The sequence below is a fragment of the Hibiscus syriacus genome, unplaced genomic scaffold (assembly GCF_006381635.1).
Source record: "Hibiscus syriacus cultivar Baekdansim isolate YM2019G1 unplaced genomic scaffold, ASM638163v2 tig00110239_pilon, whole genome shotgun sequence".
Taxonomy (NCBI): Eukaryota; Viridiplantae; Streptophyta; class Magnoliopsida; order Malvales; family Malvaceae; genus Hibiscus; species Hibiscus syriacus.
The window spans coordinates 581,681-607,866 of record NW_024062641.1 but is presented as its reverse complement, the minus strand read 5'-3'; the positions used below and the strand labels follow the sequence as shown (position 1 = coordinate 607,866).

At 36.7% G+C, this 26,186-nt stretch overlaps 1 protein-coding gene and 2 pseudogenes across 1 annotated transcript in view; 2 read left to right on the top strand and 1 right to left on the bottom strand.

The window, feature by feature from the left end:
- LOC120114689 (protein DECREASED SIZE EXCLUSION LIMIT 1-like) overlaps positions 1-3,299 on the bottom strand; it is a 5,120-nt gene extending 1,821 nt beyond the window's left edge. Inside the window, exon 1 of the mRNA XM_039135507.1 lies at positions 3,263-3,299. The gene's annotated coding sequence lies outside the window, so the exon portion shown is untranslated. The remainder of the gene's footprint in view (positions 1-3,262) is intronic.
- LOC120114688 overlaps positions 1-11,267 on the top strand; it is a 16,313-nt pseudogene extending 5,046 nt beyond the window's left edge.
- Positions 4,109-26,186, top strand: LOC120114641 (annotated as a pseudogene).

The window sequence follows — 26,186 nt, the reverse complement described above, 5'->3', positions numbered from 1 at the left end:
AGCACCCCCTAGTCTAGTTTCTTCAATTAATTCCAAGGCATACTTCCTTTGATTTATGACTATCCATTTCACTTATCTCAATATTTCCAAACCAATGAAAAATCTTAGTTCACCAAGATCCTTCATTTTGAAATTTCTATTCAAAATTCCTTTGAGTTCCTCAATTAAACCATGTCATTTTCAGTTATTAGAAGATCATCCACATATATGAGCATTTTGATAATTTTGCTCTCTTGTGATTTAGTAAACATTGAATAGTTGAATTTGCTTTGAGAGTAACCTGCCAACAGTAATATGAAAACTGTTTTTTTTACCATAGTAGACTGCCTAGGAACAATATAAATCTTATTGGGCAAAGAATCATAAAAAATAAGAGGTTGAGTTTGAGCAGGAATTGGATCGAAAGAGAGATGGAACGAGATCAGAAGAGCAGTTGTTAAAGATTGAGGTGATGCAAACTAGTTTGAAGAAACATGAGGTATAAAAGAGGAAGAGGGATGCAAGGAAGATGCAAGCTGAGTAGAATTAAAAGGCATAATTAGAAAATCTGAATCATAAATATCTTGAACAGGAAAAAATGTGAAGAGGAAAAAGTAGGAAAATGAAAAGGGGAAATGTCTTCATGAAACTTCACATCTCGATTAACAAAAAATGTTTTTTTTATGAAGATTGAATAGTAGGTATTCATTTTGAGTTGCCGAATATCCCATGAAAATGGAAAGTATAGCTTTTGAAGAAAATTTTCCTTTGTAGTTTGGTTGAGTTGCATAGCATAAACAACCAAAAACCCTCATATGGGAAAGGTTAGGTGGCTTACCATGAAGGAGTTCAAAAGAACTTTGGTCAGCTAAAGAAAGAAGAAGGCAGCCTATTGATTATGTAACAAGCTGTGTTAACACACTCTCCCCAAAATTTAACAGGGACTTTAGAGTAAAATTTAAGGGCTCTAGCCACCTCTAGCAAGTGTTTATGTTTTCTTTCAGCAACAACATTTTGTTGAGGAGTATGAACACATGAATTTTAATGAATAATTCCCAATGAAGAGAAAAAAGAAGAACATTCATTGGCAAAGAATTCAGAACCATTGTCACTTATAATGAATTTGATTGTGACTGAAAAATGGTTTTTGACATAGGTAAAAAATTGTTTTAAAAAAATAATTGCATCACTCTTAAGCCTCAGTAAGAAAACCCAAGATATACTTGTACGGTCATCAACAATGGTGAGAAATGACCTATAACCACTATGGTTAGAGATCTTATAAGGCCCTCATAGGTCAATATGGATTGAATCAAAAGGTTTATATGCCCTAGAAGTACTGTGTGGAAAAGGTAGCCTAGACTGTTTAATAAGAGGGAAAACAGAGCACTTACGTATGCAGTCAGCATGAAACTTGTAAGACTATAAGTATGGTATTTTATGTAATTTGTATAAATAATAATGCCCTAATCGAGTATGCCAAAGCTTAGTATTATTAATATTTGAATGACTTATACAAGTTAAAGAATCAGAGGCTGAAGAACATTAAAAAAACATAATTACAATGAAAAGTAGAAGAAATACCACAACCAAAAGTATATGAATAAAAAAAATACAACCCTCGAGACTCTCTACCAATCCCCTTCATCCTTCTAGTGGAGAGATCCTGTAGAATGCAAAAATAAAGGTAAAAAGAAATACTGCAATTGAGTTCTTTGGTTAACTTGGAAATGGATAAGAGGTAATGAGAAAATTTAGGAACAAACAAAACATTGGTAATGAAATGATCCTGGTTAAGGCAAAAAAAATCTATGTGTGTGATAGGAGTTGTTTAGTCATTGGGTAAATGTACAAGCCTAGATTCTGATTTACACGAAATAGGAGAAATTAACCTTTGAAAATCAGATAACATATGGTTAGTGACCCCTGCATCCAATATCCAATTAAAAGAAATACTAGTCAAGCTAGTTTTAGCAGAAACAATACCTGCAAGGTTTACTGCTGAATCCACTTAAAGCTCATTGTTCAAGAGATCGAGAATTTGGTTGTATCAGGCATGTGTAAACACATGAGCAACAACATGAGAATTGGAAGCAGCAACCTGTTGTGGCTCAAGACTGGCTGATTGTGAGAACCAATAACAGGTCGATTATAAGCCAAAGCCATATGACTCCCTTTCTTCTTGGAAAATTTGAAATCAGTAGGAAAACATATTAATCTGTAGCAATTCTCACGCTTATGTCCTCGAATTTTACAATGATTACCCACACTGAAAAACTTCTTCCGATCACTGTTCCTAGAAGAATTGGAGTACATAACAGAGACATCAGAGATCGAAGAAAGACTAGAAGAATGAACACCCTATGATTCTTCTTGAACAAGCATTGAATACGCATGATTTATAGACGGCAATGGTTGCATAAGCAGTATCTGACTTCGCACAGCAACATACGTCTCCTTGAGACCCATGAGAAACTAAAACAATTTCTGTTGAGCGTGATGAACAGAGGTGCTTTCACAACCACAAGAAGAAATTGGAACTAAGGCTTCATACTCATCCTTAAGTAACTTTAAACGACTGAAATAAGTTGATATTGTGGAATCACCTTGAGTTAACAATGCAATTTCACAATGAAAGAAGAACATCCTAGATCCATCGATCTTATCAAATCTCTCCTTCAGGTCTTGTCAAAGCAAAGCAGCACTGGAGGTGAAAACAATACCAGCCTTACTCACGTATTGAGAATCCAAGATAACACAAGAGCATTGCATCTCTCCTATTGTGAATACAAGAGTTCGTTAATTTTTTTTATTTCTGACAATCACCAGTAACAAAACCTAACTTGTTTTTTTCGCAAGCAAGGTAATCTTCATAGATCTACTTCATACACCATATTTCTTGATGCCAAGAAGTTGATGCGAAACGAGAAGACACTCAGGTGCATCAGAAGCAAGCAAAAACAAAAGGTGATTGAAATCAAGCACGGAAGTTTCCATAGCAAAAAATGAAAGAGGAAAAAGAGGGAAGAAAAACCTTAATCAATTTTGACCGAGTGTTGAACACAACAAAGAGAAACAAATTCACGGGAAACGGATCGTATGACTCATGATACCATGTTAAAAGGAATATTTACTGAAAGAGTACTTCATATATTTCATTCATCTAAAATAATGTTTACAAAGCTAAAGTATTTATATACAATCACACTAGATGTTGCTAATCTAACTAACACACTAACAGATTAATAACAACCTAACTGACTAAATAACTAAGAGCTAAGATAGAAGAATTCTTAAGCTTAGAGAAACTGCATAGAATCTATTATTCTCCCAAACACAACGATGAATACGAGAGATGGGTTGTACACTTGCAATAAGATTATATGCAATATACATAGTCAAAAATGAGAGAAAATACAAGGAATCATGCCAGAGGTTGGGATACTGGGAGGACGTTCCTTCACGAAACCTTAATAGGAGAATGCTTCAAACTTCGTTGCAGTAGCAAATTTCATGTCAGTTTAGGTGGCTAAAACTTTGCATTAAAAAATATTTCGTCTTTCTGTTAATGTATCTCCTTTCTATTATCTAAAGTCTCTATATCTGTTAATTTTCTCTTGCCTTCTTTCTTAGCCACAATTCATCGAACACTTGGTTAGCATCAGAAAACAGTAACAACAGTCTTTCACCGCCTGTGACGAGGCGAAAGCTTGATCATGGAGAGGAGAGAAGAAAGCTTTTATTTTTTATTTTTGGTAGAAGAAAGCTTCTATTCAGTTTCTTTTCCTGAACTTGCAACTGGCATGGGTAATCACGGTTTCTTTTACCAGTTGTGGTTTTTTCCAACGGTTGAGCTTGTAGAACTTTTCCTAACAGTTGATTTTCATTAGGCCTCATGGGAACCCACATTAAGGGCTCCTTTTAGAATTTTTCGAGTTGAGCCCAATAAGAGAAGAGCCTAGTTATTTGAGGAAAGCCCAATTTTCAATTATTTGAAGTTGTCCATGTTTCACTACTTCTTCTAGGAACAAACCCTTCAAATATAGCTCTCTCCAAACAAGAGTTTGGAAAGTAAAAGTCGGAGGTTGTTAATATTCCCAGATTCGATTCATACTCCCATCGAGAAAGAAAAATGGCTTCAACATTTAGCGGCGATGAAACTGCTCCTTTCTTCGGTTTCTTGGGTGCCGTTGCTGTTGAGGAATATAGCTATCGAATAGAATCATAACTGATAATTTGAAAAAATAAAAATGAAGATAAAGAAGTCACAAAATTTACGTGAAAACCCCTTAAATAATATAGGAATTACAATTTCTCTCGATCTAATAAGGATAAAACAATGATAATTCTCTCTTGATAAAAATGAGAAAACAACTCTCAAGAAAACTCTCTAAATTCTCTAGTATTGGGAGAAAGCTAGAATGATTGGGATGATTTTGAAACTAAATGAGTTAGGATATTTATAGTTGAAGCTTAAGAATTAATCTTATAAATATCCTAAAGTATAATGATTAAATTATATAAATTTACCCTCCATTTTTCAACAATTGTGGGTGGAATTATTTTTTTCAAATCACCTTTCGGTGGATTTGTTTTTTCCACCTTTTCGGTGGATAGTCCACAGCTACTGCCCTCATTTTCTCCTGTAAGAAATTTAGATAATCGGTCTTTCGTTAAAAAGATGACCTTTTTCTTCTCTCTTTTATATCTGAGGATCGACGGAGGTTTGGGTTTTGATCGGATGTTTCGCAGGTATGGGAACCACTTATGGGACCACAAAAAGTGGTTGGTGTGGCATCGATGGGTATGATGAGACTAGAGCTGGTGATGAATTCGATCGTCCCCGTGGTTATGGCTGGTGTGCTCGGTATTTATGGCTTTTATTACAGTAATCATTAGTACCAGAATTAACCCAAAGGCTAACTCTTATTACCTTTTCGATGGATACGCCCATCTCTCTTCTGGTCTCGCTTGTGGACTTGCCGGTCTTTCAGCTGGTATGGCTATTGGGATCGTTGGTGATGTGGTGTTAGGTAATGCTTTTTGTCACGGACCAAAACCCACCACCGAGGTTAGCCCGTGAGAAGTAGCCCAAATGGGGGTTTGGACCTTCTAGAAGCCACAAAGACTTAGGTGGCATTTAAATTTGTATAGATAATGCCCACTTGTTTTTGGTAGGTAAAGATTAATCTCGATCGTCGATGTAATTAGATCTTAGCCGTTCATTGAGGGGAGCTTTAGCTATAAATAGAGGCCTCCCCTCCTCATTTGTACTCACTCCTTCACTTTGAGAAATCATAAGAGCATTCTTCTCTCAAAGCTTTCTTATCTTCCTTCTTGTGCTAGTTCTCTTGTCTAGCTTCCGTCGAGGTTCTAAGCATCCTTGCTTAGGATATTTTCAGGCTTACTTAGCCGCGATCACTAAGAAAGCGACTAAGGCCACACGTTCCGAGGCGTCGAAGTTCCAAGGGCGTGACAAGTGGTATCAGAGCTAGTTCTACGAGAAATGGCACAACACAACTAAGACGAGGTCCCCACAAGCGAAGTGATGGAGACTCGCGCTGCAGTGGCAAAGAAACGAGGGAGCTCGAAGGATATCGTGGCCTCGTTTGAGCAAAGGGTCGGTAGATTAGAAGACCGATATAATGAAGTCCAACAGACTCAAGACTCGGTTGAATCTCGCTTAGAGAAGGTGGAGTCCGTAGAGATGTACTCCGTGAAGAAACCCAACCACTCATCAACGAGTTGACGGAGAACGTAGACGCCCGTACCAGAGGCCTCGAGAGCATGTACTTGGCCATGAGGGCCGAAATAATACGGGAGGTAAAGGAGCTCAAGAGTGAGCTGCTCGTCTACAAGGCTGCCGTGTTTAATGGAGTGACTGGGGAGGCGCAAGCATCAAGACCCAGGATCGACGTCCCTAAGCCAAAGGAGTTCAAGAGGAGTCGGACTGCCCAAGATGTGGAGAATTTCATCTGGGGCATGGAGCAATTCTTTCGTGGCATGGGTATGGGGGATGATACCACCATGGTAAATGTTGCTTCCAATTATCTTACCGATGTTGCTATGTTATGGTGGCGTCGTAGGTGTTCCGAGATTACAAAACCAATCGGGACGTGGGAGGAGTTCGTGGGAGAACTCAAGGAGCATTTCTATCCGAAGAATGATGTGCTCGAGGCTCGAGCAAAATTGAAACAATTAAAGCATGACCGATCCATCTTGGAGTATGTCAAAAACTTCACAGAGATCAAGATGTAAATCCCGGACTTGGGCGAGTCCGAAGGTTACTTTGCATTCATGGATGGACTACAACGTTGGGCCAACATGGAGATCCAAAGGAGGGGAGTGACCGAACTCTCCAAGGCATTATATACAGCCGAGGCTATTACCCCGTTTGAAGTAAAAAGGACCGACTCTCTCAAATCCAGATCGAAACCCAAAGGTAATAGTGGGGAAGAAAAGGCCAAAGGAAACTTTCACAAGCCAACGGGAAATCATGGGAAGCCCAATGATCGACCCAAAAAGCTCTTCAATCCTTGGGAGAAGAAGGGGGAATTATCATGCTTTTCTTGTGGAGGAAATCATATGAAACGAGATTGTCCTCAACTTGTGAAAGTTGCTGCCATCAAGGAGAATGATGGGGTGGAGAGTGAGACTCTCAAACTTGGCTCCATCCTTAGCACCATGGAGGTAAAGAAGGGCCGCAAGAAGAAGGGATTGATGTACGTAGACATCACCGTCGTAGGCCAAAAGATGAGCGCACTAGTGGACACAGGTGCCTCAGAATTGTTCATGTACGAACAAATTGCCAAGAGACTTGGCCTTCATGTGGAGAAGGCAACGGGATCCATCAAAACCGTGAATGCCAGGAAGTTCCAATTGCGGGGGTCGCAAAGGAATCGAGCTAACCGTCGGAGGTTGGTCCGGAAAGGAAGCCATCAAGGTAATTCCTCTCGATGACTTCGACTTTGTTCTTGGGTTAAGTTTTTTGGATCGAATAAATGCTTTCCCAGTGCCTTTTGCCGATTGCTTGTGCATCCTGGATCCAAAGCAACAATGTATTGTTCCAGTGAGCCGAGGGCCTGGAATCGAGGCCAAGATATTGTTCACAATCTAATTCTCAAAGGGGGTGCGCAAGGAGGAACCCATCTTTGTGGCTTCATTGTTGGAAACTGAACCCACAATAACCGAAGAAGTCCCAAGAGAAGTGGGACAAGTATTGGCGGAATTCAAAGATGTGATGCCTGCCGAGTTACCCAAGAAGTTACCTCCAAAGAGGGAGGTGGATCACAAGATTGAATTGGTGGAGAATGCAAAGCCACCCGCTCGGGCCCCTTACCGAATGGCTCTGCCCGAATTAGAGGATATGCGCAGACAATTGAAGGATCTCCTCGATGCCGGATACATCCGACCATCCAAGTCCCCCTATGGTGCACCGGTGCTATTTCAAAAGAAGCACGATGGTTCTCTACATGTGCATAGATTATCGAGCTTTAAATAAGCTCACAGTAAAGAACAAGTATCCCATTCCCCTCATTGCGGACTTATTCGATCAGCTTGGTGGTGCAAGGTGGTTCTCCAAACTAGATTTATGATCGGGCTATTACCAAGTCAGGATAGTGAAATGCGATGAACCAGAGACTGCTTGCGTGACACGCTACGGTTCATATGAGTTCCTTGTGATGCCCTTCGGCCTCACCAATGTTCCTGCAACCTTTTGTACTTTAATGAACAAGGTACTACAACCCTTTCTTGATCGTTTTGTTGTAGTTTACCTTGATGACATCGTTGTGTATAGTAAGACATTGGAAGAACACATTGAACACTTGAGAAGGGTGTTCCAAGTCTTACGAGAGAACGAGCTTTATGTCAAGGAGGAAAAATGCTCGTTTGCACAAAAGGAAGTGCCGTTCCTAGGCCATATTATTGGAGGAGGCAAGCTCCAGATGGACAAGGGCAAGATTCGGGCAATTGACGAGTGGAAGCCACCCACCAAGGTAACCGAACTGAGAGCATTCTTGGGATTAGCCAACTATAACCGATGATTCGTGAAAGGCTATTCAAAGATTGCCACACCCTTGACAGAGCTACTCAAAAAGGACAAGGTGTGGGAATGGAGCACGCCATGCCACAACGCTTTTGAAAAGCTCAAGGAGGCCATGGCGAGTGAGCCCGTGTTGGTGTTGCCATACTACACCAAGCCTTTTTTAGTCTACACTGATGCATCCGATGTTGCCATTGGTGGAGTCCTCATGCAAGAGGGACATCCAGTTACATACGAGAGCCGAAAGCTCAACGAGACCGAGAGGAGGTACTCGGTTCATGAGAAAGAGATGACAGCAGTTGTACACTGCTTGCGCATATGGCGACACTACTTGCTTGGGTCCAAGTTCGTGGGGTTCACGGACAACGTTTCCAACAGTTACTTCCTCACCCAGAAGAAGCTTTCTCCCAAGCAAGCTCGTTGGCAAGAGTTTCTTGCCGAGTTCGACTTTTCCTTAGAGTACAAGCCCAGGAAGGTGAACTGTGTTGCAGATGGCTTAAGCCGGAGGTATGCCATCGAAACTGTGGAAGGTACTCTCCTCGAGAGGATCAAAGAAGGATTACCCCATGATCCTGTGGCAGAACGAATCATCGAGGGAGCCAAAGAGGGGCGAACCCGGGAGTTTTGGCTCGAAGGAGATTTACTCTACCACCGAGGCCATCGACTCTTTGCCTCGGTATGGGAAGTTATGCAAGGAGCTCATGAAGGAGTGCCATGATTCCAAGTGGGCGGGACATCCGGGAGTCGATCGAACATTGGCATTACTCTCGGAGCAATACTATTGGCCGCACATGGCTGAAGATGTGCAGGCCTATGTGAAGACTTGTCTTGTATGCCAACAAGACAAAATCGAGGCGAAGAAGCCGGCAGGACTGCTACAACCGTTGCCCATTCCTGAACGCCCATGGGAGAGTATTTCCATGGATTTTATTATTGGTTTGCCCAAAACTGATAGACTTTCAAGTATCATGGTTGTGGTTGACAGGTTTTCGAAGTATGCGACGTTTATACCCGCGTCTAAGGTGTGTCCAGCTGTAGAGGCCGCTCGACTTTTCCTTAAGCATGTGGTGAAGTATTGGGGAATACCGAAAACCATCATTAGTGACCGAGACATGCGGTTCACTGGGAGGTTCTGGATGGAGTTGTTCAAATTGATGGGATCGAGCTTGAACTTTTCTACCGCAGTTCATCCATAAACCGATGGGAAACTGAGCGAGTGAATGCTCTATTAGAGATCTATCTGAGGCACTACGTGAGTGTCAACCAACGAGACTGGCCAAAGTTGTTGGATGTGGCCCAATTTTCCTACAACTTGCAACGGAGTTAGGCGACAAACCAAAGTCCATTCGAGATCGTGACCGGGCAACAACCGTTGACACCAAACACAGTTGTTACCAAGTATAAAGGGCCCAATCCATCAGCACACAACGTTGCCAAGGAGTGGCACGAGCAACACGACTTAGCCCGAGCTTGTTTGCACAAGGCGGGAAAGCGGACCAAGAAGTGGGCAGACCGAAAACGAAGGGACGTGAACTTTGAAGTTGGCGACCTTGTCCTTGCAAAGTTAGCCAATGTTTTGCGCCATGCGGATGTGCACAAGGGACTTGTGCGAAGATACGAGGGTCCGTTCCAAATCGTGAAGTGAGTAGGCACCATGGCCTACAAATTGGAGTTGCCTCCAACTATCCGAGCGTATCCCGTTATCCATGTTAGCCTGCTCAAGCCGTACCATCAGGATACTGAGGATCCAGATCGAGGCAAGTCACACCGAGCGCCAGTCGGAGTAGCGGTCTCATATGACAAAGAGATCCAAGACATACAAGCGGAGAGGGTTATTCGAGCCAGGACACCGCCCATGGCATGAATACTTTGTCCTGTGGAAGGGGAAACCCGAGTACGAAGGGAGTTGGGAACATGCCGAGGGACTTTGGCAATTCAAAAATAGAATAGACCAATATCATGCCAAACGAGCGACGAGGGCATCACCGGAACCAGTGGGGGAGAATGTCACGGACCAAAGCCCACCACCGAGGTTAGCCCGTGAGAAGTAGACCAAATGGGGGTTTGGACCTTCTAGAAGCCACAAAGACTTAGGTGGCATTTAAATTTGTATAGATAATGCCCACTTGTTTTTGGTAGGTAAAGATTAATCTCGTCGTCGATGTAATTAGATCTTAGCCGTTCATTGGGGGGAGCTTTAGCTATAAATAGAGGCCTCCCCTCCTCATTTGTACTCACTCCTTCACTTTGAGAAATCATAAGAGCATTCTTCTCTCAAAGCTTTCTTATCTTCCTTCTTGTGCTAGTTCTCTTGTCTAGCTTCCGTCGAGGTTCTAAGCATCCTTGCTTAGGATATTTTCAGGCTTACTTAGCCGCGATCACTAAGAAAGCGACTAAGGCCACACGTTCCGAGGCGTCGAAGTTCCAAGGGCGTGACATTTTTATCGTTGCTTAACCATTTCAATTGATGTTTACTTGCTTTATTCTTCATGATCATGTCTGTTTTGTTACATTTTCGCTATAGAAAGTTGGTATCATGTATAGGGTTTTCATGTTAATCCTGCAAATTAAGCCCTTTTTAGTTGGTTGTTTAGATTCAGCTTAGGAGAATTTTAAATAGGATCTGGTTTAGGACATGAACAGAATTAAGATGATGTAACTGTTATTATGAAAATTGGGAATGAAAGATTAATGTAATTTAAAGCATCATTCCTGTTATATATCCCTTAAACTAGTACTATATGTTAGTTTTCTTTTTGTGTAAGTGGATATTCATTAGTACTATTGTTGATGATTTGTTGCTTTATTTTTGCAAGAAGTATTACATTTTAACTCTTGCCTTATCATGTATTGGATTTTGTAGAGCTAATTCCCACATTGAGATGTTGTTAGGGTGAATTATGATTGGTTGGGAAGGAAAGATGAACGTAATTTGAGCATTATTATTGTTATATATCCCCTTAAACCAGTGCTAATATATTATTTTTCATTTTGTCTAAGTTGGTATTCATTACTATCGTTGATGATTTGTTGCTTTATTTTTGCAAGTACTATTACTTTTAAATTCTTGTCTTATATGTATTGGATTTTGTTGAGTTAATGCCCGCCCCCATTGAGATGTTGCTAGGGTGAATTTTGATTGGTCAGGAAGGAAATATGAATGTGATTTAAACATCGTTATTGTTGTATATCCCCTCAAACCACTCCTATATGTCTATGTCGGTATTCATTAGTATTGTTGTTGATGATTCATTGCTTTATATTTGCAAGTAATATCTGTAGACACCCGTTTTTGTCCGGGTATTAAATTATTATTATTATTATTATTATTATTATTATCATCATCATCATTATTATCATTTACATTTTGTAGGTCCAATAGGTTACAGATCCTACAAATCAAGCCCAGATAGCCAACCCAACAACAAAAGGCCCAAACATCACAAAATATAGCCCAGATTACAAACCCAACCCGAAGCCCACTCAGCAGCCCACCAAGAAACCAACCCGACCCAAGATCTGATACGTCTTAGGCCAAAATTGATAACCCAACATATTAGGGTTTTCACCCTATCTCCCCGCCACCACCGATTGATCTGGATCGTTCGATCGCACGTGTGATGCACTCGCCAACCCTTTGACTTCCCGCCACGTGAATCGCCATCGGAGCTCCTCGCCGTTACTGTCACGCTGCTGTTTTCATTCAACAGTGATTGTAAATCAACATCAATAGTCCATAAACAACCCAATAAAAATGAAAACAAATCCAAATCAAATCATATTATGTCAATAAATGAGAATAAGATAATGATACCCTTTTCCCTCAGCCATCAACATGTATCGTCATAAAAAAAAGAACAAGCATAAAGGGGAGAGTATTTCAAAAGGAAAAAAAAACAAGAGTGAAGAAAACAGAGAAGGAATTCGAGCATAGGGAAAAAACATCAAAAAGAGAAAAACAAATCAACCAAAAAAGAATAAAGAGGAGGTTTTTACCTCAGTTCGAAGTGGGATCGAAGGTCGTTGGAGCCTTTTTCTTTCCGAGAATTAAACCCTAGATCTAGGGTGCTAGGGTATTTTTTAGGCTAATTGGAGGTGGTTTTTGGGTTTAGGAGAGCGAGAGGAAGTTTTTAAGGGGTTTATCTTCTCCGGTTGTCGCGAATAGTCGTGATCATCGTTGGTGAACGACGGTCCTCCCTCTCCCGATGAGGGAGTTGAGAGAGTTTAAAAACTCTCTCTCTTCCTTTTGTGGATGAAACAAGGAAAATGAAAGGTTTGCCGAATTATGGCCTTGGTCTTAGCCATATATATGGCGCTCGAAACGATATCGTTTCGAAGAGGGGGTTCAGCGACTTTTTAGTGTGGTCATTTCGTTCTTGTAATCTCGTTATTTTTCCATGGAATGGAGCTTTATATTATTTTATTTTGAAACTCATTTTTCAATGTTTTTATTTAAGTCACCCTCTTATGTATTATGTTATTTCCGTTAATGTTGGACTCTGGTTACAATATTCATAAATCTGTCATTTTTGTCACTTCTTTGCATATTGTTACATTTTGGTTTCATTGTTATTCTCTCTTACGTATTTCTGGTTTAGTTTATTTTAGTCCTTAGCATTATTTATGGGTTATTTTCATTTATAGTACCTATATATGTTTAAAATGATGATTGTGATTCTGGTTTGTTCATAATTGTTGTTAGGTCCTTCAAATTTCTGTTAGTGTCATTTTGGTCCTTTAAATCATTAAATGAATTTATTCTTATTGTTTGTATTTTAATCTGTAATGTTTTCTTGTTTGTATTCTAGTCTTTTATGTATGAATATATATATTTTAGATACTATGCAGTTATATGTATTATATTAAATAAATATCCTTAGTTTTATTTATTGTAAATATTTTATTTCATATGTTTCCAATCGCATTTGTTTCCATTGTATTTCTTTACCTATTGATGTGTTATTCGATTATTTTCAAGAACAATGACTTGTAGAATTGGCGTGGAAAGCATTGCTTGGTCGAAGTAGTTTGATCCGATACAACATTCGAACGAAATGGAAACTTGAAATAAATCTAGTTTATTTTACTAATTAATTTTTTTATTATTCAAATAATCCAATGCTTTTTTATGTAGTAATTTATTTTACGCAAATGTCGATTTTCCATTTATATTAGAATTGCTTTTTTTTAAATGAATGAGGAGAGAATATTCTTTTACAAATAAGAATTAAGCGAGACAACATTTCCGATGGAGGATTGCTAATCTCGAGATTTCTCTTCAAGTTAAAGAATTTTCCCTAATAAATAATTCGAGGCAAATTAATTAAACTTTAATAGATGGATCATATTTTAACTTTATATTCGATTTAAAATTTCCATCATTTACGACAATGTATAAGAGAATAAGTACCAATGTTGGGAGCTGTGGGGTGTTAATCCTTCCCCACGCGTAACCGACTCCCTGACCCATTAAATCTGATTTTATGTAAACGCAGACCAATTTTTGTCTTAAAAAATGATTTTTCATAAAATTGTTTTAAAAGATGTTTTTAGGTATTTGGCATACCTAACTCAAAGGTTGATGGCGACTCTCATTCAAATTAATTCAAAATCACCAATTTTTCAAATAAAGTCATAATTATTTTTTAAACACTATTGTTTTTCAAAAAATGGTTATGAGAGCTTGGCGACTCCGCTGGGGACTTTTTTTAGAGAGTCAGGCTGTAAGTCACTTACACACTGTCGTTGTGGTATAAATTATGAGTTTGAGTCTATAGTTAGCTTATGATCCATCTATTGAAGTTTTTAATTTCTTCATTTTCAATCGTGGTACTAATATTTTAATATTTGTTTTCAGCAGTGTTTAAATTTTTATTGAGAGTTTTCCTTTTTCTTTCGAGTCAATGGTGTGTATGTTCCTCTTCACACACATCACGTGCATTTGTATGACATAAGCTCTCGTAAGAATTTATTCTTCGTATGAGTTTTAGCAAATAAACCCTGGGATACATATGTCTTATACCTTCGTAGGGATTTATTCCTCGTATGGGTATAAGGAAATGAAACTCCTCGAATTGAACTTGTTCCGGTCAAAACCTGTATTGGGTGAGGATCGAGGGTTTGGCAGTCCAAGGGGCACCAACAACAAGGACAATTCGAGTAAATTTTCTTGTTAGAGCTAAAACCATGGATATAGTGAACCGCAGAATGATCACCCTAGGTATAGTCATATCGAACCTATGTCTGTCAGCAGGTACCCAAAATAAGTGTACACAAATGATGAACGTTTTTTATCCTTTCATTTTGCTTTAAATTTTGTTGAATAAAAGCATGTAACTAGATACCATGCGGTTAGAATTATTTTCTTGAAAATAAATCATTGTAGGTAGAAAACATGTTCGGTTATGATTGATATCTATTGAAAGCATGCTCGGGTAGATATCATGATTGGGTAGGTGTTATATTTATCTTTAAATAGCATCTTTTAATTTTATTGATTTGCTCGTACTAACTTATTTTTTTCTTTTGTTTGTGTCATCAACATAACATAATGTGAATGTGTTGATATGCAAGGGGATATTCAAGAGAAAATTTTCACAAGGAGAGGTAAAAGTTTTCAAACAAGTAGTCGTGTACACAGGCATGCACCAAGGGCTAAAAGAAGTTCAGAGGGTAGAAGAATGAGAATTTCTCGAAGATCGTGCAACATTCGATACTAAAAAGATGATCCATTGATCCGAGGAGTAATCCAACAGTATAGTCTTATCTATGATTGTCCCATCGCTAATTACCAAGGAGTGACGCGTGACTTCAGCACCACACGGGGTATTAACGGAGTTAGGTTACAAAGCGCTTGAGGGGTAACATTTTCAAGGATAAAGATTTGAGACGAAGCACCGACCCACTTCAGACTCAACATCTAAGCGAAAGCATGTCTGTAAAGTGGGCTATCTTGTAATGTGAAGGCTTTTATCTCTGGTGAAAATTGTTCTATGGTATTCATCATTGGTATCAACATTTTTTGCATCTGCATTTGCATCTTTGCATTCTGATTGGCATTCATTTAGGCATTTTTACATGCATTAATCATTGATACATGGATTTATGTCGTGGATGACATTGAGGAGGTGTTTCTAACTGTGCAACTTTATTCACATAGTACTAAGAATGAAAGAAAAATTTGAGAAATTGGAGAAAGAACTGGAAGAAAATTTTCAAAGAATGCAAACAGAGTGGCAAAACCAAGACAATCTAGTTGACCAAATTATAGAAAAACTGATGGGACTCAACCAAGAAAGAGGCAAAGAGAAGATTTCCTCGACCAAATAAACCTCTGAATGTGTGATGGCACACGCTAATCCAAAAATGCTCATTTCGCCCTACAAGCTTCCAAGCCACCAAGTAGGCTTCTCCGCCACTAAAACTCATGCAACTTTGTTATATCCTCGGGATAATTCTACTGATCACAACATGTCCGCTCTTAATAAGATTGGAAAAGCCAATAATAAGATCCCTGAAAACTTAAAAAAAGTGGTGTAGAGAGACATTCAAGGGAATGAGAGGACAAAACTCTCATAATGAAATGGATGCAAGAGAACTAGTTTTAGTTCCCGACTTGGTGCTACCGCCCAAAATCAAAATGCCCGATTTTGAAAAGTACAATGGAACCAGTTACCTTAATACCCATCTCACGATGTTTATTCAAAAGATGGTTGGATACACCAACAATGATCAGATATTGATCCACTGCTTTCAAGATAGTTTGACTGGTCCCGCTTCTAAGTGGTATAATCTATTGAGTCGTACTCAAATCCGTTCTTGGAAGGATTTGACTTGTGCCTTTTTGGGTCAATACAAACACATGACTGATATGAACCCTGATCGAACAACACTACAAAATATGTAGATGAAGAGTGATGACAGTCTTCGACAACATGCACAACAATGGAGGGATGTTGTATCTTAAGTGCATCCACCAATGATTTAAAGAGAGTTCATCACTTTATTCATCGACACATTAAAATATCCACATATTAACCACATGATAGGAGCTGCTACTAAGAGTTTCTCTGACATCATCATGTGTGGAGAAATTATCGAAAGAGCTGTCAAGAATGGCATGATAAGAGGCACTAACAGTACTGACATTGAGGAAGGAGATGAGATTAGCATAGTGGGGTCTTATCTCACTAATCAGGGGACCAAACCTCATAAGGTGTTCCGTGAAAAGACTCACATCAATCCAGTTCCAATGACGTATGAGGAATTGCTCCCAACGCTAGTTAAGAAGAACCTTGTGACTCCAATTCAATCCAAACCAAGAGAGGCCCCATATCCTGAAGGCCATAATGTTAATGCCATATGCAACTATCATATTGGGAGCTCAGGACACACCATTGAGAATTATAGGGCATTAAAGTGCAAGGTCCAAGATCTGATTGATTCAGGGGCATTGACATTCAATGTGTAATGGGGCATTCTTATCAGGATTAGGTTATGACATCCATCAAGAATTTTGTTGCATTCTCATCAGAAGCATGCCCTCTTATTTGGATTTATTTTTCTTTCTTGTTTTTCTTCCTATGCTTGAATGTTTGTAAGTTATTTGACGTTCGAACATTTTAAATAAAATACTTCCTTATGAGGTAACGAGCAATGAGAAAATTTTAATCTTGAAATTCTTTGAATATCAACTCAATTAAAAGCTCTTTAATAATTGAGGTTGTAATTTTTTTACAAATGACAAGATTGAACCTGCAAAATAATAACCCCTAATCCTACTCCAGAATATACACCAAAATATATACCCTTATCTTACAGGGACTAAGCTAGCTTTCTCTTCACATGTAGAGTCAATCAAGGGCTTGGCATTCAGGTATATGTTAGGAGTGGACAAAATGGGGAATCTGGCACAAGAAATTGCGAAGCTAATTGGTTTCTACTTATGTTGATGATGTTCAATGATGATCATGATCTTCACAGATGGAATGGTCAAGTAGGTGAATCTAGTTTAGGTCAGTTGCTTGGAAATTGAACTCTAATGATGAGATTTTCTGACATTCAACAACACCTGGACTATAACATGTTCTTCTTGACAAGATTAAGAAATAGAATCCATATACCCAGAATATATATGTATACAATAAAGATGAGCTATTCCGCTAAAGCAATTGGTTATAGAGGAAACTCGAAAGCCCTGGCTTTGTGAATATATTATATTCAAACCATGATATTGATCGGGTACTTGACAATTCGATGTTTGCTCCACTATGATTGTCAAGTCAAAGACTGTGATGACATGAATTATTCAGCTAGCCAAATAAAGGCAATTATAAAATATATATGTACAATAAAGCTGAATTCAGCTAGCCAAACAATGGCAAATTAAATTGAATTTACTAAATAAGGAATTTCAGTGAAGATGGACTAAGGGAGTTGGGAACACCTGTTATAGTCAATTTCACATGAGCACTCAGGAATCTCATTTTTAGACCGATATTTCTGCACTGCCTTTGCTAGAGGAGTCTACAAAGCTTGAACAAATGGAAGATTTCAAAGAACTGAAATATAAGTGTTCTGAAAAGGCTAGCAATTGACTATGCTAATTGCGTCATTTTGTCTGCCTCTGATTAAAATGTCAAACCAAGAAAGAGAGGCATGTCATAATTTTCACGATGACGAAGAAAAGGAAAAAGGACGAATCGATGAAATAAACCTCAAAATATAGGTAGCTAACCTCAAAACCAACATGTCGATCGTGATATTTTTCAAATATTTGCATCTATGAAAGATTATAAGAGCAGTTGATTCTTTTGATATTCAGTGGACTCATATTTTGAATTTGCTTCGATTCTGAGGCCAAAGATGGGGCCATTATTTTTGATCATTTGACAATAAAAATTTACATATTCTTTCTTCACTAAGTTTTTTTCAAATAAAGAAAAACATTTTCAAACAAGACAATCTCTCTTGAAGCATATCTTTGAATTCAATAAATATCTCTTCAAAGTTCGTGATCAAAGCTGGGGTAAGGGAAGCCAAATTTTTTGGGCAAAATTTGATGGGGCAAGGAAAACAAATTGTATCAAGTTGAAGTTTGCAAGTGTACACCCTAGTGAAAAAAGAAGAAAACTGAATCAGGGATAGAGTGAAGACTGCTCACGCAACCATTCCCCTTACAGATCAAGAAAACATGCATAAACATAAACATACATATCACATCAATTTGCATCTTTGCATCATACATTCATCAGCATGTGCAATAAAGACTTTGATTTTCTCTATCATGAGGACTTTTAAAATTTTCACTTGAAACCTTGTCTTTATTAAAGACAATCTTCCCCTCTCATGAGGACGAATTCAAAAATTCATCAAATCAAACACATAAAATAAACTTCATCTTGGCATTCATCATAATAGTCATTCATAAACGCATCATTTATTGATCTTTCAAGAAATAAAAGTTCGGAAATGACTAGATGTGTCTAACCTGAAGAAACAATGTCATCTACAGATTTAACATCCTAAAGTGAACGATCAGATCTTCTAAAGACAATTCCTCAACATGCAGGAGCAGGCAGTCTATAAGCATTTGAGATTATTTTTCTCAAAACAAACTTTGTCTTACTTGAGACAATCTTCCATAAGACACGAACATTTGATATTGTTTTTACTCAAAGTAAATTTTTTATCGCTTGAGATAATTCCCTCGGAACATAAATTTCAAAGTTATTTTACTTTAAATAAAATTAACTCACTTGAGATTGTTTCCTTCAAAACAAATTTTATCTCACTAGAGACTGTTTTTCCTCCAACACAAAATTTGGAAATTGTTTCACTTGAAACAAAATTGATAAACCGTTGAGATTGTTTCTCTCGAAACAAAGTTTCGTCTCGCTTGAGACAGTTTTTGTAATACCCCAAAAATTTAGTTAATGACCAAAATGCAAAATTTGAAAGTTTGATTGTCAAAGTAGAAAATTGGGAAAAGTTTAAGGAATTAAGTGGTGAATTTTCCCAAAATGAATTTTATTTCATAAATGGATTTATTTAATGACCAAATTATAAATTTGGTAAAGTTTGGTGATCAAAGTATAAACTTTTGAAAGTTTAGGGACCAAAATGTAATTTTGGAAAAATTAAAAATGGGTTACGAAAATAAGAAATAAAAATATTATTTTCAAATTTTTAAAATGTTGGAAAATAATATTTAATGGTTTAATTTCATGTGTATTTTGAATTGTTTGATTAAAGTGACTGAATTGTAATTTTAGGAAATTGCAAGGGCAAAACGATAAAGTGGAAAACTAATTTGTTCATCTTTGACTATTAAAAGATGACAAGGTTGATATTTGATTGATTTTGAAGATGATAAGGATATGTATCTTGGTTTTATGGTAATTATGAAGTTATATTAAGGGTATATTGGTATTTTCACAAGTTAAGGCTTTAAATAATGTTTTAAAGGATGATAAGCATGATATCAAAAACAAATATCATGCCAAAGTGTTCTTCTCCAGCATCTTCACGTGAGAAGGCTTCCAAGGTAAGAAAAATATTTATTTTCTATTTTTAAGCTAATTCCTTTGGAATTGGAGTTATGTCGTGACATAGGAAAGTGATCTAAGCGGAAAACGCTATCATTTAGTACCAATATTGCTTTCTAATCTTGTTGGATTTAAAAGATCCCAAATCTAAGAGTTTATGTTCATGATATGATTCATGAAATTGATGATAAATCTTGATGATTTTCATGTTGTAGATTCATATTCAAGCATGAAAGATGATTAGAACATGTTTAATCTTTCTAGAACTTGTTCTTTAAATTTCGGCCATGAATGGTTTGATTGAGAAAAATTATAGAAAAATTATATATGGGTTGAAGATGATGAAGGAAGTATTCTACAAGACTTAGAAAAAAATTAAGGACCATTTCATAATTTTTGAAAAGTTGGAGATCAATTCGTAAATTTTGGAGAACTGATGAAGAACCTAGGGATGAAGTTAAAAGAAACAGTTAGATTCTGAATTTGGCAGTAGGTTCGAAAATTCACCAGAAATTATATAAAAATAATTTGGATATTATTTTTATATATTTGTGTTCATATATCGATCTAGTTTTGTTTAAAACAAACGGGGATCAATTTCAAGCTGAATACAAAAAGATATGAATTTTTAACCGAGGAAATGTCATAAAATTCGGACAGCAGATTCTAAAAAACAAATTATGTTGATCAACTTTGAAAATTCACCATAAATTGTACATAATGAATTAAAAGGAGTTATTTATATGGATAGATTCGTATTCGAGTATAGTGTTCAATGTAATAAACGTAATTAAATTACAGTGTGTATATCAATACAGAATACATATTCTTTAAAGGTAGTGTGAGTCGTATGAATATAGAGTTATTATGGGATATGTTTATGTTAGCACAATACTAACATATGTATCGTTATGAATTGGTGATTTATACAGATTGAGATTGATTTGTAATCGAAACAAATCAAATATAAAAGGGCTTTTGGTGGACAATCGCATATATTTTGAAAGACATAAAGTGTCAAGGTGAGTGCAATACATGCATGAAATTATACATGGATGTTGTATATATCATCAGGAAGACTTGCGATAAGTCGACATTGTTTATATCAGCATGATATACTTCATTTATCATATATTTGATATATTCTAAATATGTCAAAGGTTGAAAAATATAATGCATGGATTATGGAAATTATTATATTTTATCATGAATGTTTTTAGGTTATGAACTGCCCAATGTTAAAAAAAAATTGATAATATACTTTGCCATGGATGAATCGAATGAAATAGACTATATTCCCAAGTAAGACATTGAGGGACAGGGTATAGTTGGCATGCCATAGAGTATAGCAGCTGCAGTTTTATAATAGCATTATAGTGTGAAAGGGCACTAAGTGCGGTAAGGTGGATATGACCTAATGTATCATGTCTGGATTAGCACTATAGCGTAAGCTTAGTGTAGGTGGTGGGCATGACCTTATGTGTCATATCCGGATTAGCACTATGGCGTAAGCTTAGTGCATGTTTAGCACTACGGTGCATGTATTTTACTCGAATACCCAGGGTCCTCGGGGTTTTATATTGGGCTATTGTCTATGAGTTGTGGTTTATTGCTTAATAAATGGTAAGTATGCAAATAAGCTTACGAGCTTATGAATAATGACAAGTATATTGATAAAATAAGCTTACGAGCTTATGGAATTTAAATGGTAAGTATGTTGATAAAATAAGCTTACGAGCTTATGGAATTTAAATGGTAAGTATTTTGGTAAAATAAACTTAAGAGCTTATGGGATAAATGGTAAAAGATTTTATATTATATTGATCATGGTAAAATATTGGATATGCAAATAAAATGATTTTATGGCATTTTGAATTTGACATTGAAAATCATGCATGAATTGTATTGCACTGTTTATTGTTTTAAATTGCCTCACTAAGTATATACTTAGCGTGTGATTATTATCACGCGTAGGTAAAAAGCCAGTAATAGAATAAAGAGTTCGGAGCGTCATCAAGCATCGAGAGGTATATTTCAATATCAGTAAGACATCCTATGATGGAATTTGATTTAAATAGTGGCATGAAATTTTATACATGTTTAATTTGTTTTGTTAAACAAATTTGTAAACAAAATGGAATTTTATTGAATTTATATGTAATTTTATAAATGTTTAATTTGTTTTGTTAAACAAATTTGTAAACAAAATGGAATTTTATTAAATTTATATGTATTTTTGAAAGTTACTGTAGCATAAACAGTAACCACGTTTTAAGCAAAATTTTCCAGTATGTAAATGGGGTACAGATTCCCCTCTACAGGGAATTGATTCCCCCACTGTTCACTGTTACTATTCACTATTCATAAAAAAAACTTTTGAATTAAATTCATTATAATGAAACATAATTTATATGATATTATATTTTTATAATATCAATTATCATTCTAAGAAAATAAATTTTAAATCACCTGTAAAAGTGGAAATGGTTTTAAGAAATTCGGGTGACATCTATAATATGTATAGGTATAATTATACGGGTTATAGGTGTTACAGTTTCTCTTGAAACAAATTTTGTCTCTCTTGAGACAGTTTCTCTTGAAACATAACCTTTGAGATTGTTTCCCTTGAAACAAATTTTGTCTCTCTTGAGATAGTTTCCTCTTGAAACATAACCTTTGAGATTGTTTCCCTTGAAATAAATTTTGTCTCTCTTGAGACTGTTTCTCTTGAAACATAAAAATATTGAGATTGTTTCCCTTGAAACAAATTTTGTCTCGCTTGAGACAATTTCTCTTGAAACAAATTATCCCTAAAGATGGCCATACGTCCTCATCACGTAGAAACCGTATTATCCACCGACCAGATCTTCTCATCACGTAGGAGCAGCATCATCATTAGATAGCCAGACTTCTTCATCACATAGGAACTGTATTATCTCCATTTATCCCTAAAGATGTCTAGTCATCCTCATCACGTAGGAACTATGTTATCCACCAACCAGATCTCCTCATCACGTAGGAGTTGTGTCATCCTTAGATAGCCAGACTTCCTAATTGCGTAGGAACTGTGTTATCTCCATTATCACTAAAGATGGCCATACGTCCTCATCATGTAGGAACCGTGTCATCCACTGACCAGATCTCCTCATCACGTAGGAGTCGCGTCATCATTAGATAGCCAGACTTCCTCATCGCGTAGGAACCGTGTTATCTCTATTATCCTTAAAGATGGTCAGACATCCTCATCACGTAGGAACCATGTCATCCACCGACCAGATCTCCTCATCACGTAGGAGCCACATCATCCTTAGATAGCCTGACTTCCTCATCGCGTAAGAACCATGCTATCTCTATTATCCCTAAAGATGGCCAGACGTCCTCATCACGTAGGAACTGTGTCATCCATCGACCAGATCTTTTCATCATGTAGGAGTAGCGTCATCCTTAGATAGTCAGACTTCCTCATTGTGTAGGAACCATGTTATCTTTATTATCCCTAAAGATGGCCAGACGTCCTCATCATATAGGAACCGTGTCATCCACCGACCATATCTCCTCATCACGTAGAAGCAGTGTTACCCTTAGATAACCAGATTTCCTCATCACGTAGGAATCGTGTTGTCTCTAAATTTAAATAAAAATGACCAGAACTCTTCATCGCGGATGAGTAGCGTCGTTTTTAATATCAAATTTCAAAGCAAAAGAGAGAACCGGACAAAAACTCGTTGTCTTGTCATCTTTGCCCTATTCGTGTTAACACAAGAATGTACAAATAGGGGCAACTGTAGACACTCATTTTTGTCCGAGTTTTAAATTATTATTATTATTATTATTATTATTATTATTACTATTTACATTTTGTAGGCCCAATAGGTTACAGATCCAACAAGTCATGCCCAGTCCGCCAACCCAACAACAAAAGGCCCAAACATCACAAAATAGAGCCCAGATTACAAACTCAACCTGAAGCCCACTCAATAGCCCACCAGGAAACCAATCGGGCCCAAGATCCGACCCGTCTTAGGCCCAAATTAATAACCTAATAGATTAGGGTTTTCACCCTATCTCCCTACCGCTACCGATTAATCTGGACCGTCCAATCACGCGTATGATGCACGCACCAACCCTTTGACTTCCCAGCCGCATGAACCGCCACCAAAGCTTCCCACCGCCACTATCTCGTTGTTGTTTTCATTCAACATTAACTACAAATCAACATCAATAGTCCATCAACAACCCAATAAAAATGAAAAAAATCCAAATCAAATCATTCCCTCTCCCGATGAGGGAGTTGAAAGAGTTTGAAAACTCTCTCTATTTTCCTTCTGTGGATGAAACAATGTAAATGAGAGGTTTGTATAATTATGGCCTTGCTCTTAGCCATATATATGGCGCTCGAAATGAACCCGTTTCGAAGAGGGGGTTCAGCGTGTTTTTAATACATGGCTTAATAGCTTATTTGGTCCTTTCGTCCTTGTAATCTCTCTATTTTGCCATTGAATGAAGCTTTATATTATTTTATTTTGATCACTCATTTTTCAATATTTGTATTTAAGTCACCCTCTTATGTATTATGTTATTTCCGTTAATGTTGGACTCTGGTTACAATATTCGCAAATATGTCATTTTGACATTTTTGCTTAATTGTTATTCTCCCTTACGTATTTCTGGTTTAGTTTATTTTAGTCCTTAGCATTATTTATGGATTATTTTCATTTATTGTACCTATATCTGTTTAAAATGTTGATTGTGGTTCTGGTTTGTTCATAATTATTGTTAGGTCCTTTAACTTTCTGTTAGTGTCATTTTGGTCCTTTAAATCATTGAATGAATTTAATCTTATTGTTTTTATTTTAATATGTAATGTTTTCTTGTTTGTATTATAGTATTTTATGTATGAATATATATATTTTACATACTATGCAGTTATATGTATTATATTAAATAAATATCCTTAGCTTTATTTATTGTAAATATTTTATTTCATATGTTTCCAATCGCATTTGTTTCCATTGTATTTCTTTACCTATTGATGTGTTATTCGATTATTTTCAAGAACAATGATTTTAAAATGGGCGTGGAAAGCATTGTTTGATCGAAGTAGTGCGATCCGATACGACATTCGAACGAAATGAGAACTTGAAATAAATCTAGTTTATTTTACTAATTAATTTTTTTATTAATCAAATAATCCAATGCGTTTTTTATTTAGTAATTTATTTTACGCAAATGTCGATTTTCCATTTATATTCCATTTGCTTTTTTTTAAAAATCAATGAGGAGAGAATATTCTTTTACAGATAAGAAATAGGCGGACAAATTTGTCGATGGAGGATTGTTAATCTCGAGATTTCTTTTCAAGTTAAAGAATTTCCCCTAATAAATAATTCGAAGCAAATTAATTAAACTTTAATAGATGGATCATATTTTAACTTTATTTTCGATTTAAAATTTTAACCATTTACGAAAATGTATAAGCGACTAAGTACCAATTTTGGGGCGATGTGGGGTGTGAATCATTCCCCACGTGTAACCGACTCTCGGACCCATTAAATCTGATTTTTTGTAAACGCGGACCAATTTTTTTCTTAAAAAAATGATTTATCATCAAATTGTTTTGAAAAGAAGTTTTTAGGTATTCAACCTACCTAACTCAAAGTTTTTCAAAAATGGTTATGACAGTATCACTTTTAAATTCTTTTCTTATCGTGTAGTGGATTTTGGAGAGCTAATGCCCAAATTGAGGTGCTGTTAGGGTGAATTATGATTGGTTGGGAAGGAAAGATGAATGTAATTTAAGCATTATTATTGTTTTCTATTCCATAAATTAGTTCTATATCGTGGTATTGAATTATTATTGCCTTAGGCCTTGAACTAAATTGAGATGCTGTAACGGTTCTTATGATTGTTGGAAAAGAAAGGTGAATGGAATTCAAGTATTTTTTTTATTATAATCCTCTTAAATTTGTGATATATTTTATTTTTCATTTTGTGCTAGATGATATTTATTAGTACTGTTCTTGATGATATGATGCTTATATTTTTGCAGTAGTATCACTTTGCAACTTGTCTTATCATGTAATTGGATCTTGTAGAGCTGATGCACAATGGAAATGCCGTTAGGGTATTGATTGGGAAGGAAAGATGTATGTAGTTCAAGAATTTTTATTGTTTCTATCCCTTAAACTAGTGCTATACCACTGTCATGTTGTACGCTCGTATTCAAGCCGTTTAAGTTTATATTCATTATTACTTGTGTTGATGACTTTTTGTTTCAATTTCGCACTATTGGATTTTGTATAGCTAATGCAGAAATTTAGATTCTGTTAGGTTACTCGCGAACTATGATTGGGAAGGAAAGATGAATGTAGCTTAAGAATTATTATTTTTTGCAATTGGTATTACTTCGAAACTCGTCTTATCGTTTAATTGGAATCTGCAGAGCTAATGCACAACAGCCAAAGCTTTTTGTTGGGATGATCCTGATTCTTATATTTGCTGAGGCGTTGGCACTATATGGCTTGATTGTCGGTATTATTATCTCTTCTAGAGCTGGTCAGTCCCGAGCCGACTCTTCTAGAGCTGGTCAGTCCCGAGCCGAGAGATGGAAGGCCTAA